This window comes from Equus asinus, chromosome 8, assembly GCF_041296235.1.
Source record: "Equus asinus isolate D_3611 breed Donkey chromosome 8, EquAss-T2T_v2, whole genome shotgun sequence".
NCBI classification, from domain to species: Eukaryota; Metazoa; Chordata; class Mammalia; order Perissodactyla; family Equidae; genus Equus; species Equus asinus.
In genome coordinates, this window is record NC_091797.1 from 19,747,191 (window position 1) to 19,764,697 (window position 17,507).

Genomic DNA, 17,507 nt, shown 5'->3' on the forward strand with positions numbered 1-17,507 from the left:
TCACTTACAGGGATAAGTAAAGGCTGAAAATAGTTGTGAAATAAAGCGCTGGGCAGGCTTTGAATGGTTTCATTTCAGGGAAGCGATGTCCTGAATTACAGAACCAGGCATTTCCAGAGTTTGAAGTTACTCTTAGCTGTATGGTTTTCATAAGAAAAGAGGCCTTCTTGCTGAGGGTGTCAGGCATGTGAGGTGCTTTCTGCAGGGCTGGCAGGTTGGTGACTAGGAAACCTCCCAGGCAGGCCGGGCTCCACCCAGAGAGTTGGGATGTGGTCATCTTTAACACTCGCTTCCCCAACCCTGCCTGTCTACTGGGCGTGTCATTCAAAACCTCGGTCATCCAGGGAGATTCAAGGACATACACTTCTGTCTCACATCAATTGCCTATTGTTATCTGTTACTACTGCTGCTGCGGGTGATAATAATAATAATAAATGGCAGCGTTTTAGGATTTATGAGCACCTTCAAATACCTTACGTCATTGGATCCCCAGCATCCTTGTTCATGAGCCTTGGTTCACTCATGTGAAAAATGAAGAAAGCAAATAAATGAGACTCACAGGGACCTGGGGAGGCTTGATGCTGTCAGGGCACTGGGTGAGCTGCAGTTTGCTCTCCTGGTGACCTAGGGAAGTAAGAATGACTAGTCCTGTTAGAGGGGGGTGTGAAGTGCCCAGAGGGAGACAGCAAATGACGTTCAGATCCAGTCCTCAAATCCAGCAGTTTAGACTCTAAATTTCTTACTCTTCCTTTTCCGAACACCCGTATGTCAGGCCTTGCCCTTTCTTTTGCCAAGTTGGGCTCTCAAGTGCCATCCAACATGACAGTTATTGATACGTTACTAGCCCATCTCTGCCCTGGGCTCCAAGTCTCGCCCTTCCAGGGAACATTTGAATAGTGACTTTTAAGACACTGTTTCCCCCCATTTTTAGTTTCTTCATCTATATAAGAAAGTGTTGAGTAGATCAGCTCTGATTCTAGTGCTTCATGATACCCATGGATGGGGCAGAGGTTTGAAGACACGGGACATGAGTCCAGGTCTTGTCTCTGCCTATAATTAACTGAGTGACTCTGAACATATGAGCCTCAATAGCCCCCTCTTCGAACAAGAGAGTCATTATAAATAATGTGACCATATAATTTATTGTCCAAGCCAAGACACTTGGTTTGAGAGTGAAAGGGGGTGCCACCAATAGTTAGACTGGGGCAGCAGGTGTAACCCGGGATTGTTCAGGGCAAATCAGGATATGTGGCCACCCTGGCTATGAAAATACTGCCACACGCACTTGCTGTGAGGATTCCACAAGAGCAAATAGGCGAAAGCACTTTGTAAATTGAAACTTGCTATGAACACATTGAAACCAAATAATGAGATGAATTCCATGGCAGATAGAACCTTTCTTGACCTGCAGGTCCCAGCTTTGCCTTAGAGAACAAACGCCTGGCTCCTTCCTCACACGCAGGACTATTTTGAGAATAAATGAGATCATATGCAGCTTGGACTTTGATCGTAAAGGGAGGACAACAGGTCAGTTGATAGTGGCAGTGAGTGTAGTTTATTGAAAGAGGGAAGAGCAAGGAAGCAAAAGCAAAATGGAAGGTGATTTGGAAAGACAAACACAGGATGTGCTGAGTCCTGGGATCCGGATGTTCCTCCCATCTGTATTTACTCTTCCAGCCAGCCCCGTGCCCGACCCCAGAGGTAGCAAACCACCAAGTGAAGATGATGGTGGACCAGTTTTCAACAAATGTCTCCTGGGGCCAGGAGTGTGAATTTCAACAGAAACCAGTGGTTCTCAACTTTGGCTACATATTCAAATCGTTTGGGGACATTTAAAAACTCCCCGATGCCAGGCTGTTCCCCAGGCGGACTATATCAAAGTCTTTGTGGGTGGGACCCAGAATCGGTATTTTTAACTCCAGCCCCAGGTGACTGCAGCATGGGGCTCTGGTGGAGAGCCACTGAGTCATAATCAGAGGCGGGTCCGATGGCAGGCAGTTTCTGCCACAATTGGACTAGGTGGCCTTGCTAATGAGGATCAATGTCCAGAACGTCTAATGGCCTCAGGGCATCATGATCAGGAGTATTGTTGATAGAGAGCTGGCATCCAATCAGTGTTCAGTTAACAGATGCTGACGGACTGTAAAGCCCTATCCACAGGACTCCAGAACATTCAGTGCATGGGGTCGGTCTAGTCAAATAATCATCATTTCAGTGTGGGGGAAATAGAACAGAGTCCTGCTGATTGTCAGATGGAAATGACTAGTTGTTTCATTTACTGAGTGATCCAGAAGGCTCTGACAGTGGTGCAGGGCACAAGTCAAGTCATGGTGACCCATGGTCTGGTCATCTGACTTCCGGAACAGACAGGATCAAATCTTGCAGCATTCATGCTCAGACCCCAGCTGCCCTCTGGTGCCTGATCATCTTGGGCAGCTCGCTTGCCTAAGCATGAACTCGTTAGGTTTTGACCTTCCCTTTATCACTTCAAGCAACTGTTTTTCTTTCCCATCACCTTTAGGTTTTGATCTGTGGTCAATAATCCAGTACACAAATTCATCTGCCCTGCTATGTCAGTGGGTGCGTCTTTGCCTAGTCACTCATCCATGGGAGTGCTAGTGTCAAAGGTTGACTGATGCACATCTTGGGTGCTATGGCAGGTGGTGGGGTTCGTGAAGACTTGGGGGTCTGCAGATGCTGAAGTCCACTGTCAGCAGTGTCAGCTCCTGCCTCCCTGCCAACTTGTGTAGTTTGTCCAGGTGTGGATCGGCTCTCTCCACCCAGGGCCGAGTCCATTGATTTAGACATTCAGGTCAAAAGCTTTCCATTCTTGGTTCCTTTTGAGTTGCTAGATGGTGGGCCCACGTTAGTGGTGACGGAGGAGTAGTGGAAGAGTGCAGCTTGGGTGTCAGGATGTGCTTACCAGCTGTGTGAGCCAGGACAGGCTGCTTGGCCTTTCTGGGTCACAGTTTTCTTACCAATGCAATGCTGATAATGGCACTACATATTCCATGGAGTTGGTGTGAGCATTGACTGAGCTGTGTATGAATCTGGGGTATAAGTAAAGCCTCTTTTGCAGGCCCATTGTCGCCCAAATAGTTAGAAGCCAAGCCCTTCGGCTTCCCTCCCTTGATGTGTACAGGAAGACAGAGACTAAGTCCTGTCTGCTTCTGCTTTGTTGCTAGAGTCAGGACACAGACCACTGGGAGCTGGAGCACAGTACAACCGTCACTGGAATGATTGCCTGTGCTGGGGCTGCTGCTCTGAGAGCTGGAGGCGCCCAGAGGCCATTGTCTGAAGTAGTGTGGTTGGCCAGACCACAGGGTGAGGGCAGACCCCTGACCAACTGTGGGGTTCTTCAAGTTCAAGGGAAGTTGATTCCTCCTGTCAGTTGCTCCCTCATCCAAGGGAGCTCCCACATAGCCCCGGGGTCTGGCCAGGATGCATCAAACCATGGTGGGTGCAGGGTAGGGGCTGGGTGACGGGTGCTGCACTGGCCTCTCCCCCTTCAGCTCCATGGAGATGTTGTTTCAGGGGCTTCGTTCCCTTTCCTGTCAATGGGTTCTGGGCAGGGCCTCCCAGACTCACCTAAAGGGTACCCATAACTCTGACTCTTAGATGAGAAAGAAGGCTCTGGAATCTAGATCCTTTAGTTCCAAAAGGACCCCCAGGGTCTCTGTGCAGACTTTCCCACTCCCTCCGCTGCAGTCTTCCAGCTCTGCAGAGCTATCTTTGTCTCATAAAAAATATGCACACACCTTTACAGCTATTATCTATCTGGACTATATGAAAACACAATAGACTCTCAATATCTGGTATCTTTTAAAACTATGACCCAGGAGACTTCCTCAGTTGTTTTTGTCATCAAAGCTGGGGGACTAGATGTAGTAGAGAAGCAAAGTGGTTAAGCGTGGGTTTCCTGAAGATGTGAGTCAGTGGAAGAGCTTTCCCCAGCCAGGGCATCTTAGACCTGACTCTGTTCATATTCTGAGGGGTCAGCTCCAACTATGGGGGAAATTTCTCTGCCAGCTCCCTGAGTGAGAATCTACTTTGCAAACTCATATATTTATTCAAGGAGTATCTTGGTTCTGAGACGTGCAATTTTTTAAGGATAAATAAGATAGATAGTCTACTGTCAGAACTGAAATGAATCCTTTCCGATAAAAAGCAATGGAGTTGTTAACCTCTAGAAGTACCCTCTAGCTCTGCTGGCGTGGGAAGACTTTGAATTAGACTGACTGTAGCGCTCATGGTAAATGATGGCTGGGCCAATGGTGCTCAGCCTTCGGGGCATGTAAAAGTCATAGGAAAGCTTCTTCACATGGACTTGCTCAGGCCTTGTCCCCAAAGGTTCAGATTCGGGAGGTCCGGGTGAGGCGTAGACATGTGCATCCTTGAAAAACTACCCCTGGGTAATTCCAGGATTTGTCAAAGCCAGAGAGCCACTGGCCCAGACCCTGCTAAATAGAGCTGAACTGCCCAGTGGGCCATCCAAAGGGCAAGAGGAAATTGAGTCCCCACTTGAAGTGTGCATTTCACAGGATGGAGGAGGCAGAGGCAAATATGCTTATTAGCATGAATGACCCCAAACTGACCATGAATAAACCAGAAAAGGAAGGAAAAGAATGCTTTTGACCTTTCTTTTATAACTTGCTCTTCTTCCTTTGAAATTTTGTTTTTTAATGATGTAAGAGTGACAAGTCATTTTAAAAGCTGAGCATGAACGAGATAAGGAATTTAGGGAGTTAAAGGATTGAAAACAATCAATCAACCAATTAACCAGTTAACAAACATGTTTATGGGGCCACCTACTCTGCAAGCTGAAAGGGGGAGGGGAGATTAAAGAAGATGGGGTCCCAGCAGCCCATGAGTTTGCAGCTGAGGGGGAAAAAGGCAAACCAGCATCCGTGCCACAAGAGTGACAGGAGATGAAATGAGGGGTGCGGATCAACGGACCAGTGTGACCTGGCTGAGGTCTCCAGGTATAGTTTGAGGGGAGGTGAGACTTGAGTTGTGCTTTGAAGACTGTTTATGATTCACAGAGTGGCTAGGAGTGGGCAGTCATGTCAGGTCCCGCAACAGCACGGAGGTGAGGATGTTCAGGGCCCTGTGGGTATACAAGGTGCCTGAAGAGAATGGCATATGGAGGGGCACGGTTAGAAACAAGATAGGAAGAACAGCAATAGGGGGAAGGGGTTTTGAATGGCAATTAAGTGTTTTTTGCTCCCTCGTTAGTGACGGGGAGTGACTGGAAGTTTCTACACAGGGTGGGAGCTTGATTTGGTCCCTCTTTACCTAGAAAGTTCCATGGGCTTTGTTGCATGATGTAGTGGGAAGATTAATGAACTCAAAGTAAGAAGACCTGGGTTCCAAAGCCGACTCTGCTACACACATTGGTTGTGTGACTTTCTTTAAGGCAAAGTTTCCTTTTCTGTAAAATGGGATCAATAATCAGAAAATCATAGAGTTTTTGATTTTGAAAAACCTCTTAGAAGTCACCCAGTCTGACCCCTTTATCAGATAAATTCATACTTTAACATTTTGGGATACATGATATGGATTTAAGGAAGAGAAGAGAGAGAAATGTGACCTGCTGCCATTGTTCTTGTGCTGAGTTCATGGTGACCAGGTGACCACGTTAGAATGAGGAGAGCCTGAGGGAGAGGCCCATGAGGAGGATTCTCCAGTGTTCCTGTCTGGAGGTGACAATGAGCCCAAACTAGGGCTGAAAGGAAGAGTATGCTGTGGAAGAACCTTGTGGATACAAAATTGGGCACAGGCCTTGGAAGAAAGCTATGCAAATATATGGGGGATACCAAAGCTTAACATTCAGTGGTTTCATGGTCAGTTCACCTCTGGAGAGACTGGTTTCCATATTTGGAATGGTGATACCAATGAAGGGCTTGACCATTATTGTCTAAGATGTTGTAAACAGACTGAGTGCAGATAAAGGAATTGAGCTTGAGTGTTAGGGTTCCTTTTAATCCTGAAACTCTGTGAATCTATAATAGAAATAGAGCTGTGAGGAAAGGAGTTGTTAGTAATGAGAATAATCTTCTGGTTTTAGGACTGTTTTGTTTGAAGAGATGGCAGGCCAATTAAGTGCAGCTGTCCGTTCAAGTGCTGGACAATCAGAACTAAGAATGAGAGGAAGGTCAGGGCCGGGGATGTGGATCTTCTGCTTAGGGAAGAATAAGTTGAAGGAATCAGTTCCCTGGAGGAGGGAGCATAGAGAAGGAGCAAAGACAAACGGACTGGGCTTTTGGAAATGCCCGCCGGGGAGGGAGCAATGAGGCACAAGCAGAGTTAGCAAAGGTGATGAAGAAGCAACTCAAGAGGCAGGGAATACATGGAAAGTCCTAGATGAAGGGAATACATGGACGATGGCGCATATCGAGGAGAGACATGTCAGGCTGTGCCCCGGAAGAACTAGGAGTTCTTCTTGGAAGTGGCAAAGAGATAGTGAAGGGATGTTGGGGTGTGGACAGAAATATAAGTTAGGGTTGGATCATGAGGCACCTCTGATGGCAGGTTGAGCAATTTTGGACTTTTATTTATAATGTAGGAGATTGCATGTGCTACCACCTGCTTGTGTGGGGCAATTATATTTTAAAAGAGGAGAAAGTGCTTAATTATCTAAAGGTGGCGTGCCTGAGTCTGTTGCATCCGAGGAGAGGGGTTTTGAAGTGGGAGGTCTTCAGTGTGTCTTGGGTCACCCGTGAACTGTGAGTGTAGAAGTTTGATGCTGGTTACCCTACAGCCTATGTCAACCCCTATGGACCGGAGGATGATGTTTTCCACTTCTGTTTTTCAGTATTCTATGATAAGGGGGAAAGAAACAAGTATCAGACTGGAGAGATAACACGAAAGGTGAAGGAGAGGAGGGTGTGTAGTGAATGGAGTCCAACTGGGAATATATTACCTAGAATGAAGAGGAAGTGAAAACCGCAGCTGTTAGTATCTCTTAAAAATTCAATTGGGGAGGTTGGCATGGCAACCGGTAAGGGTTTCCTGCTTCAGCCCAAGGCTCCTTGGCCCTCAGGGCACACCCCTGCTTCCTAATGCTGACAGTGAGAGAGGCCCAGGAAACATAGCAGGTGACGGGGTAGGGGCCCTCTCTCCTGCCTTTCATTCAGTTTCACTTTTGGTTCTGCGGCATTTTACAGTCATATCATATAATCTAGGATTCTCAGTGTTTGTGATTTGCCTTAGAAACCAAAGGAGCCATGTGTCCGTGGTCCTTTATCACGAGTGCCTCAGGCTTTTCCTTGAGGATACAGGGTTCTGGGCAGGGCTTGACCACAGGCCTCTGGGAGAGGGATGCCATGTGGGAAAGTTATGTGATTTCTCCTCATTTGGGTACTTCCTGAGTATAATGGAGATCTGGTCTGTCTGGCAGGATTATTATAAGGATCAAATAAGATAAGCAACAGCATCCTCTTTTGTAAACTAGAGGTTTCACTATTGAAATGTAAGGCAATGTGTTGGTCAGTAGAGGTCCACTGCTGAAACAGTCTATCACCTTGGTCACACAAGAGCTCAGTGCCGTGTTTGGTGAACGGTCTCCCCTACTAGGGCTCCATCCACTCTGCATCCTGCCACCCGCTGGGGCTGCCCGCTTCCCTGCTGGGCTCTGCATTCAGCCAGCACAAGGGGAAGACCGAAGATAGAGGGTCACACACAAGGTTTGCACAGTCCCTGCCGGGAAGTGGCCAGATCACTTCCACCTGCTTTCCATAGTTCAGAACCCAAATGTCATTGGGTCATGTTCCCAGGAAAAGGGGTAGCAGGTTTGGCAAACCGCAAACCCATAAGAATGATTTCTTTCCTTGTTTTCTTCCGTTGTGTCACCTCATCACCCCCTAGAAGACAGCATCCTGCCTGCAGCCTCTCTTGCCGCCTGTCCACCATGGTTGATACCATTAGCTTAATCTTTCTGGAATACTCTCTTTATCATACTCACTCCTCACCCTGCTAGATCAAATGCAGGACACTCCAACTAGCCCTGTATTCCCTTTCCCAACCTTATTTCCCATACTCCCTTAAAATGCTTTCTTATGTATCTTTACAGTTTTTGAGGCATTTTTGAGTCTCTTATCTGATTTTATTCTCTCATAGTCCCCTTGAGGAAGGAAGAGCTTTGATCCTCATCACAGACCAGGTGACTCTCTGGGGCCTGCATACTGTGCTTTTCTGCGTGAGCTGAGGGAGAAAGCTGGAGATCCTGACTCCAGACCTGGAGGGTCCCCACCAGAATGGGGTTTTCCAGCCTTGCCCCATCATGAGATCCGCCTGGGACACTTTCCTAGTTTCAGCACAAACTTAGGAATTAGAGTCTTCAGGGGCGGAGGTCCCAGCCATCTCTAATTAACTAGTACCCCAGTGATTCTGATGCACAGGCCACGAGGGGAACACTGCCCATAACTTAACCAGGGCGCCTGTGAATATCCTGAATCCAGAGTAGTGAGTCTAACAGTGGAAATTTGAAGCTCTGTGACATGCAAACGTGGGAGAGAAATTTGAGGGGTAGCGGGTCTTCCAGCTGCTATCAGGCTGCCCCAATGTGCATAGTACTGCAGTCACCTTAAATGATTGGAATGGCCCTTGACTTTAGAATCTGCTCCATGGCCTATGGAACTATAGAAGCGGTCCTAGTCTTGTTTTTGTGCACAGCTGCTGGTCCCCATCCCGGAGTATAATGTGCTTCAGGGGGAAATGTTGGGAACGAGATTGGGGGGATGGCAGGGGAGAAGTGGGGTGGGAAAGACAGAGGGCAACTGATTTGACTTACGAAGTAGAAACATCAGTCCTCATGCTCTTGTTCTCTTCAGTGCCATGAGTCTCTCTGTATTTTCAGAAATCAGAACATACGTTTGGAAACTGAGTAATAATAACAGTGGCTATGTGCTGGGCTGAACACCTTACGTTAACTCCTTGAATTCTCTGTGTAGGTCCTGTTATTATTTCCAGTTTACAGATGAGGAAACGGAAGCTCAGAGAGACAGAGTCCCCTGACCAACGCCACAGAGCTGGGATGTGGTAGAGTGAGGTAGACCCCGTGCCTGGGCCTCGGGGTCTGTGCTGTCTGTCGCCTCCCTTCTCCCAGAGCCTCCCAGCTGTGTGAAGAGAAAGTGCTTGTGCTGAAGTAAGAGACCTTTCTTGTGTTGGCCAGCTAGAGTAGGATGCCCAGGCTTTGCCTTTCCTTAATTCTCCGTAGGTCACACTGAATAGTCCAAGCTCAAGGCAGATCCCTACACTTGGGCAAACTGGGCACCTGCCAGTTAGGGGGGCTAGAGCCAGTTAAAGACCCACCTTTTCTCAAGTCTCCTTCCTACTTCTTTGCCACAGTGACATCAATTCCCACCCTTTGATCTGTCCCTTTATTTTAAGGCATGTCCCCCAGAGGTCCTTTTTAAACTGTGTTACCCTGAATGGGTTACACATGGGCACTGTAGCCCCCACTGCCACGTCTGCTAGGATTGCTCTATCAGGTCAGGAGGCAGCAGGAAGAGCATCCGAAAGAGGGGTAGGGAGAGACCAGGAGGGCCGCGTGCCGCTGGGGCACTGCGTGCACTGGGTGAGAAGTCTGTCAGGGCAGGGAGTAAAAGCAGTACCTGTTGTGTGACGTGGGGGTGGCTGTCAAAGGCAGACTTTGTCCCTTGCCAATTTCCCCAAGAGCTGGCCATTGGCCAAAGTGGCCCCAGGATCCTAGGGTAAGCTTCGAAACTCATCTTTGCAAGGATGAAGCCCTTGACTTGAAAGAGACCTGTATTTTCCAGTTATTCTGCCCTCACTCCCTTACTGAGAACTAGATTCATTTATCGACATAGGTTAGAGTCCCACAATAAAAATAATTGCAGACAATTTTCCAGGACACTATAAAGATGAAAAACAAGAAATCAAAAGAAAGTTAATAATGTTATTCATGGAATTAAGTGGATTCTATTGAGTCCTCACAGGATTCCAGCAGCTTCCAAGGATCCTGAAGGTATATTTTGCTAACAGGACATTGAGGCCCAGAGAGGTCTGGCTGTTATATTGCCACACAGCAGACTGAAGTCAGGATGGAGAACAGAGCCGCTGGCTGGGGTTCACTCCACGGGGGTCCAGCCTTGCTGATGCTAGGCCCTTTCTAAATCATTCCAAGACGCAAGACATGGTCAAAGATAGCAAGACTGTGGGAGGCATCATAATAAACACAAATTTTGAGTATCTACCATGCACCAGACGTTGTGCTAGACACTCTATTTAAGTCAGTGTCCCTAATGCAGCAATGCCATGGGGTAGGTATATTGTGACTGTTTTACAGATGGGAAATCTGGGGCTTGGAAAGGTCAAGTCTTTACTCGGGGTTCCATGGAAAGTGGTAGAGTTGGGATCCAAACCTAGATCTGACCGATTTCAAAACTACATCTTTTCACTATGTTGATAATTAAAAATAACAAAATTAGAGGCCAGCCCGGTGGTTTGGTGGTGAAGTTCTCACGCTCTGCTTCAGCAGCCTGGGGTTCACAGATTCGGATCCCGGGTACAGACCTAGCACCGTTCATTAAGCCACACTGTGGTGGCATCCCACATAAAATAGAGGAAGATTGCCACAGATGTTAGCGCAGCAACAATCTTCCTCAAGCAAAAAGAGGAAGATTGGCAACAGATGTTAGCGGGGCCAGTCTTCCTAAAAAATCAATCAGTCAATAAATAACAAAATTAAAGTCAAATATGCTTGAAATACACTTTTCCATGTGGCGGCTGTTTATTGAGGTCTATCAGGCACTAGGCTCTGAATCTGGTAGGGAATAAGATGCACAAAACAGACACAGTGGGTCTCTGGCAGAGCTTGCAGCCTCGGGAGAGGGGGCAGAGCAGCCAGTGGACATGCAGGAAGACTGTGACCCAAGGGCAAGTACGAGACTATGGGAACTCACAGCCAGGGGACCTAGCATTAGGAAGCAGAGTTTTGCAGCACGGGCAGCGAAGGACTTAGGGTTCAGCTTGGGGGTGGAACATGAGGGGAGAGTCCCAGCAAAACTGAGGCAGAGAAGGGAGAGGAAGCCATCTACCTCTCCCCACAACAGCCCTGTTGCCAGGGCAGATTCTGGAAGGAGCAGATGATGAAGGGACCCCAGTTTCTGCACCCCTTCCGGACCACAGGAGCTTCTCTTGACCAGGAGACCAAGGGCACCACTAGAGAGAAGCCATGGACCACGCTTCTGGCCCCTTTTCCTTGTTAGGTCACCTTAAAGGGCATTTTGAAGCTTATCTAGGCCTGAGGCTCTTCAGAAAACATTTTTCTACCTGTGTGCCAAGAATTGCACTATCACGGGTGAGGCAGCATTCATTCCAGAGTGGGAGATAAACGCCCCGCCGGTTACTACTTTGGTGAGAGGGAGGGAGTACCTCCCAGTGTGCAATCAGACATGAGTCAGGAGGCGAAGGGAGTGCTTAGCAGATGCAGCCAGTTGATGAAGGGTTTGTGACGTGGGGAAGGATGGTCTCCAAGGAGCCAGAAAAAGAGGCTAGGGATGGATGATAGCTGTCACCCATGCCATCGTTCTGCTCCCTGGGCTTGGTGCTGATTTCCTGTAGTTGGGTTCAAGCAAATACAGCAGGAATCAACTGACGATGGTTACCTTGAAGTCACAGATCAGGTGGATCCTATCCTCATGGCTGGCTGGTCCCTACATGGGATGTACACCATCATTTTATTATTGCTTTATATACATACATATTTTATTATGTATATAATATATATTTTACATGTTATATATAAACATACATATATACATATATTATTCATAATATATAACATACATATAAATTAGATAGGTAGATATGATATATATATATATAAACTTTTCTCTTGAAATTTGAGGTCCAAGGCTGAAATACCTATATCTACATACTGTTTGGCATAAACCATACACTCAACTTTTGTTGCTATATAGATCCTTTACATTCGTTCCATACGCACCAACTATTTGTTGAGTAACAGAACAATACAACAGAATTCAGGAAACTTTGCTTTTGCTTCTGATCCCTGCCATTCTATTATTTTGTATTGATCACTTGGATTCCCTCATTTCTAAATTAAGGGGATTCAGTGAAATGGTATCTGAAGTCCCTTTCAGCTCTAAACTTTGATCCTTTGACTGAGTCTACTGTGTACTAAGTACCGTTTGCGGCCCTGCGGGAGATTGCAAAAGGACTCTGCTCTCAAGCAGTTTCCTGTGCACTTGGTGGAGGGTCTTGGCGCTCTCATAACCTAGGTCCGGGTTAGCGAACTTTTTCTGTGGGGGGTCACATAGTCAGCATTTTCGGCTTTGCAGTTCATACAGTCTCTGTCACAGCTACCCAGCTCTGCTCTTGTAGCAGAAAATCAGCCATAGACAACACATAGACGATTGGCATGCCTGTGTTCTAATAAAACTTTATTTACACAAATAGGTGGTGGGGTGACCCCAGACCTAGGTGCACGGCTGACAGGGAATTGGAATGAATGTGGTGTGGGCTTGGCCTTTATTATAAATGGTGATGAGTTTGGAGGGGCTGCCTTCAGGGGAGGTGGCCATACTTACCGGTCACTGTCCGTTCCACTAAGTGTTGAGATCTGGCAACCCCAGGTTGAGCTGTAATATGAAGCATCCCGAATTTCTTGGAGAACATTCCTGTGTGAATCCAAATTATTAATATTCTTATTCTGCACATAACAAAATATTCATAGCAGCTGAGGCTCTGGACTTTGTTTGCCAGACCCATGAAAAGGTTTCTGTGGTCATGGACTCGAATGGCCTTGTGTGGGAGAGCTGCACGGGGATGGAACTCATTCCCCGCTTCCACCACCACGCTTCTTCTCACAGCGCTTGCACTTGGGGTGTTGTTCTGTCAAATGATCCTCTTGATGTTTACTGCTTGGCCTGACTCCCACCAAGCCATGTGCTGCTGACACATGCTGCTTCTCTGGGCAGTGCCCTGACATCTCTGAGCTGGGACACAGCCACCTGGCAGCAGGGAGGTGCAGCAGGGTCTGCCCAGGGACGTCACCAGGTGAAAATACAATGATGACCTCCTTTCCAAACCAACTTTGCACACCCAGTGAGACAGGTAAGCAGTTCACACAGGCACGCCACTCTGTGAGGCCTCAGACAACTGCTCCAGAAGGTTGATTTCCTCAGAAAGGAGAACGTTGTTTTTTATAAGACAAACATTCCTAAGGGTAAACACTTGGAATGGTTTAAGCCCTTGACTCCCCTCTGCCCTTGACCAAGACACTTGGCCTCTCTGGGGAATTTTTCAACTATGACATGGATGGAACCACATTCCTGGGCCTGCTCAACCCTGGCCTCAGTTCAAATTGTGTAAATTTGTGGAATCCACTTATGGTCTCTGCCCATTGTTGACTTTCACGTTAACCACTTTCATTGTGTGTGTGCACACGCATGCACAGATGCATATGTAGATAATGCATGCTCAAGAGGGGCAATATCTCCCCAAAGGGGATAAAATTGGTTCTTCTGGGGTGAAAAACCTTACTCCTTTTCTATATAAAGCACGAATATACATACAGCACATAGAGTATATCTGTGGTATTAAATTTTCGTGGGAGGTGATGATAGAAAAAAATGTCTGAAAAGGCCCCTTGGAGGAGATGACAATGAAAAAAGAGTTGAAAAACACTGAGAGAGACTTAGATCTACTGATATATAAATACACAGGTATTTGTGCATCCACATGTACACCACACATACATATGTGTCTAGTGGACAGAAACACATCCTGTAGCAGGTTCACCCAGAAAATTGAACTGGTGGCAGGGGCAGGACTGTGTTCTTTCTGAAACTTTCTGCAACGGAATTTCCCTAAGAAGGATTTGCTTTCACTTTCGTGTTCCCCGTTAAACATGTGATTTTTCATGAGCTGGCCTTCTCATGTTAACTTGCAGACACATCGGTTAACATCACACGCTGTCTTCAAACACTTCAATTAACATCACACGCTGACTTCAAACACAGGTCACCCCAAGGCAGAGTCAGAGTTAGAGATGGGACTTACAGGCGCGAGCACCCCTGACATCCTTGAAGGATGGTAGATGACTTGAAGAGCCTGAGACGGGTAAGGGATTAGCCTCACATCCTCTGAAAGCCATGATCCATTTTTCTCTTTCATCACTACCCTGTGCCAACCTTATTCTGGTGCCCATCTTTCCTCTTGTTAATTATTTTTCCTATGATCACACCTTGTTTTGATTTAGAATGTCCTTAAAATGTTTTTGGAGGTAGATGGTTTATACAAAATCCATAATGTAAGATTAAAATCTAATTTTTTTTTAGATCTTGTTAAAAATTCACCCAGTTTCAACTAATATCTGTGTTTGATCAGGCTGTCAAGAATCAGTGTTGAATTCCTCACACTCCTCGTTAACGTGCTTTGCCATTATACTGACACTGCTCACACACACCCCCCACAGTTACCTTGATGCTGTACTCCCAGCCCTCCTTAGAAAGCACCCAGTGAGTCTCAACAAATGCCAATGCCTGGCCGCTCTGGGCCAATTAAATCAGAATCTCTGGGGGTGAAGCCCAAGCTTTGGTATTTCTTACACACTCCCCTGGCTTATTCTAATATGCAGCCAGAACTGGGCATCACTGGATTAATCCATTAGGTCCTCAAATGACTGCACGTTGGAACCTTCCAGAGAGCTTCTAAAAAAAAATACAAGCCCCTAGGCTCCACCCAGGAACTAGGATTTGGGAACGGAAATCTGTATTTACTGTTGCTTCAATGCCAGACTTTTGAATTACAGCCTCTGGCCTCCAGACCTGCCATTGTGTTTGCTTGAAATGCTTCTCTCCCCTTTACCTTCTTAGAAACCAGCCCAGGATTTTGTTGTTTTAAAGAAATGCCTTTCTGATTGACGCACACGCTCTCCTGCAGCCCGTTGGTTCTTGTACCCTTGTCCCAGTTAAGAGAATATGGATTTGCAATACTAGCTTTACATATGATTAAATAGGTGTGATTTCAGGCACACAGAGAAAAACTCCAAGTTTTTCCAAGTGGCGCAGCCACTCCTTGGAGCCTTAAATGGTTATTATACTTTGGTGTGAGTGAAGCATCTGAAGTCAGGTGAAGTCAGGCTGAGGGAGCAGGACTCGCAAAGGTGGGGTGAGGGAAGCACACGAAAAGGTAAAGCTGAACGTGCCTGCGAGCCCTGAGCCCTGTGCCTTTCGCCTTTTGTGAGCATCTACCCTGTGTCTGGCACAGGACAGCAGATAAAGGACACGACTCCTGCCCACACAAGCTTGCTCCCTGTGAGGTACACAGACAATCAGCCATCTCAGGAGCGCCCTCACCACGTGGTTGGGAGGATCACATGAGTCAATGTGTGCAGAGTACTTAAAACAGTGCCTGGCACACAGTGATGCTCCACAGATGTCAACTACTATTATTATTTGGTTTTGTGCATGGCCCTGGGCTGTTCTCTTGTCTCCAAAGCTCTTTGGCACTCCTTGTGTAAAGCTCTGGCCTTTACTCCTTCAACAAACACTTGTCTCGAGATTTTGTCTTATGTCAGCAAAGGTTTACTGAATGCTTTTAATTCCCAAGCTGTGGCCCGGCTGGGCTCAGAAATGACAAAAGTGACTCAGGGTGTTTGCCCTTGATCAGACTGGAGGGGGCGATACCACTTCCACGCGTGCCTCACACTGGGAGATGGAGGGAAGCTGGAGCCAGGAGGAAGGGCGGTGAGCCCACTGTGGGCTTTCCCAGGCTGAGCTGCCACTGCAAGCCGAGGGGGTGGAGGAAGCCTTCGTAGATGCCTGGCATTTGGGAACAAGTTTTGAACTATCATGGGACTGGAAATACGAATGGGCCACACTTTCTCTCTTTGCACCCAGAACTGTGCTCAGGGGTCACCTGCACTGTCATTTAATCCTTGCCTAATGAAGTAGGTCCTCTTAGAATTCCCGCTTTACAGATGAGGAAACTGAGGTTTAGAGAGGTGGCCACCAACACTCAGTATCTCAGAGCTAGCGGGAATATGGTCAGGCAGACAGTAGTGGGGAGTCAAGAAGACGTTCCAAGCAGAGGGAGCAGTGGAAAATGAGACAGAACATGAAAGTGTAGGGTGTGCGGTGGGAGTAGAGGGTCCAGTGAGAAACCCATGTGGGCTGTGCCCAGGGGAGGAGTAAGAACTACTCTTAGAAAGATTGGTTGCCTAGATAATAATCAAATGATCTAAGGTTTGGCACCGGTACTAGCACTGGGGCAAGGTCTGGAGGCCCCACACCACGTCTGCCAGTAGTCCCTTAACACTGGATGCTGGGGAAATCCAGGGTCTTGAGGGGGGTGGCCGGGTGGGGGTGAAGTGCTCCAGAACAGCCACTGACCAACCAGTGCAGATATTTCGATCCTTGAACCAGCGGCACAGCCCGAATATCTTCTCTGTTTGTGAGCAAATCATGACAGTTCTTGAATATAATAAGGTAGAGGAGTTTGAAGTTGTTCTGTAGCTTTCAAATGATTATTTATTATTTGCTGTTAATTATTTTTCTTATGATCATAGCTTGTTTCAATTTTAAGTGCCCTCAAAACTTTTTGCAGAGTTGGTGGAATGTGTAAAATCAATAAGGTGAAATTAAAGACTAATTTTTTCAAATCTCCTGAAAAATTTATAGCTACTATCTCTATTCAGCTTTGAATTACTGAGACCTAAGAACTTTTGAACCTGATTCTCCCCTATGTGAGATTAGTTGCTGTTTCCAGATGGCGTTAGAAGCCCTCCCTTTAAGGGACCAGAGATTGTCCCTCCCTGTCTTCCGTAGAAGAGCCACTGTCATTCTTTCTTATTTTAACTTTAAAAAAAAGCTATTTCCACAGTGATAACTTTATGTTATCCTCACAACATCCTTCTGAGCTGAGTGAAGCTGATATAACTGCACCCACTTTGCAGACGTGCAAACTAAGACTCCCCCCACACAGCTGAGAATAAGAGATTAGTCAGATTTTACAGGGCAGGTCTGAGAACAAGAGCCAGGTGGCCATCACGCAGCCTCATGGAGACCTGGGTGTGACCAGAGGGCAGGGGCCAGATGAGGGTCTGGCTACCCGAGAAGTCTTCCCAGTTGCTCACCAGGCACAGTCCTCAGGAGAGGGACCAGATGCGTCTGGGGAAGCTTCCTTTTCTTTCCCTCATCCCTACATCCCACAGTTCTATAGATGGGATCAAGGTAAACCCTGTCTTCCTTCAATGCAAGCCTGTCTCTAGGAAATGACTTCCAGAAACAGTGGTGTATTAGTTTTCTATTGCTATGCAACAATTTACCACAAATTTAGTGCTTTAAAACTGATACATTTGTTATCTCAGGGTTTCTATGGGTCAGGAGTCTGACAGTAGCTTAGCTGGGTCCTCTTCTCGGGGTCCCCCCCTGGAGCTCAGAGTCCTTTTCCAAGCTCTTGTGGTTGTTGGCTGAAGCAGGACTGAGGCCCTCAGCTCCTCGAGGCCCCTCACAGTT

General features: G+C 47.0%; 1 protein-coding gene across 2 annotated transcripts in view; it reads left to right on the forward strand.

Moving 5' to 3' along the window:
* The window catches only part of CLIC5 (chloride intracellular channel 5), a 158,002-nt gene that overhangs the window by 59,002 nt on the left and 81,493 nt on the right, over nt 1-17,507 (forward strand). The window lies entirely within an intron of this gene.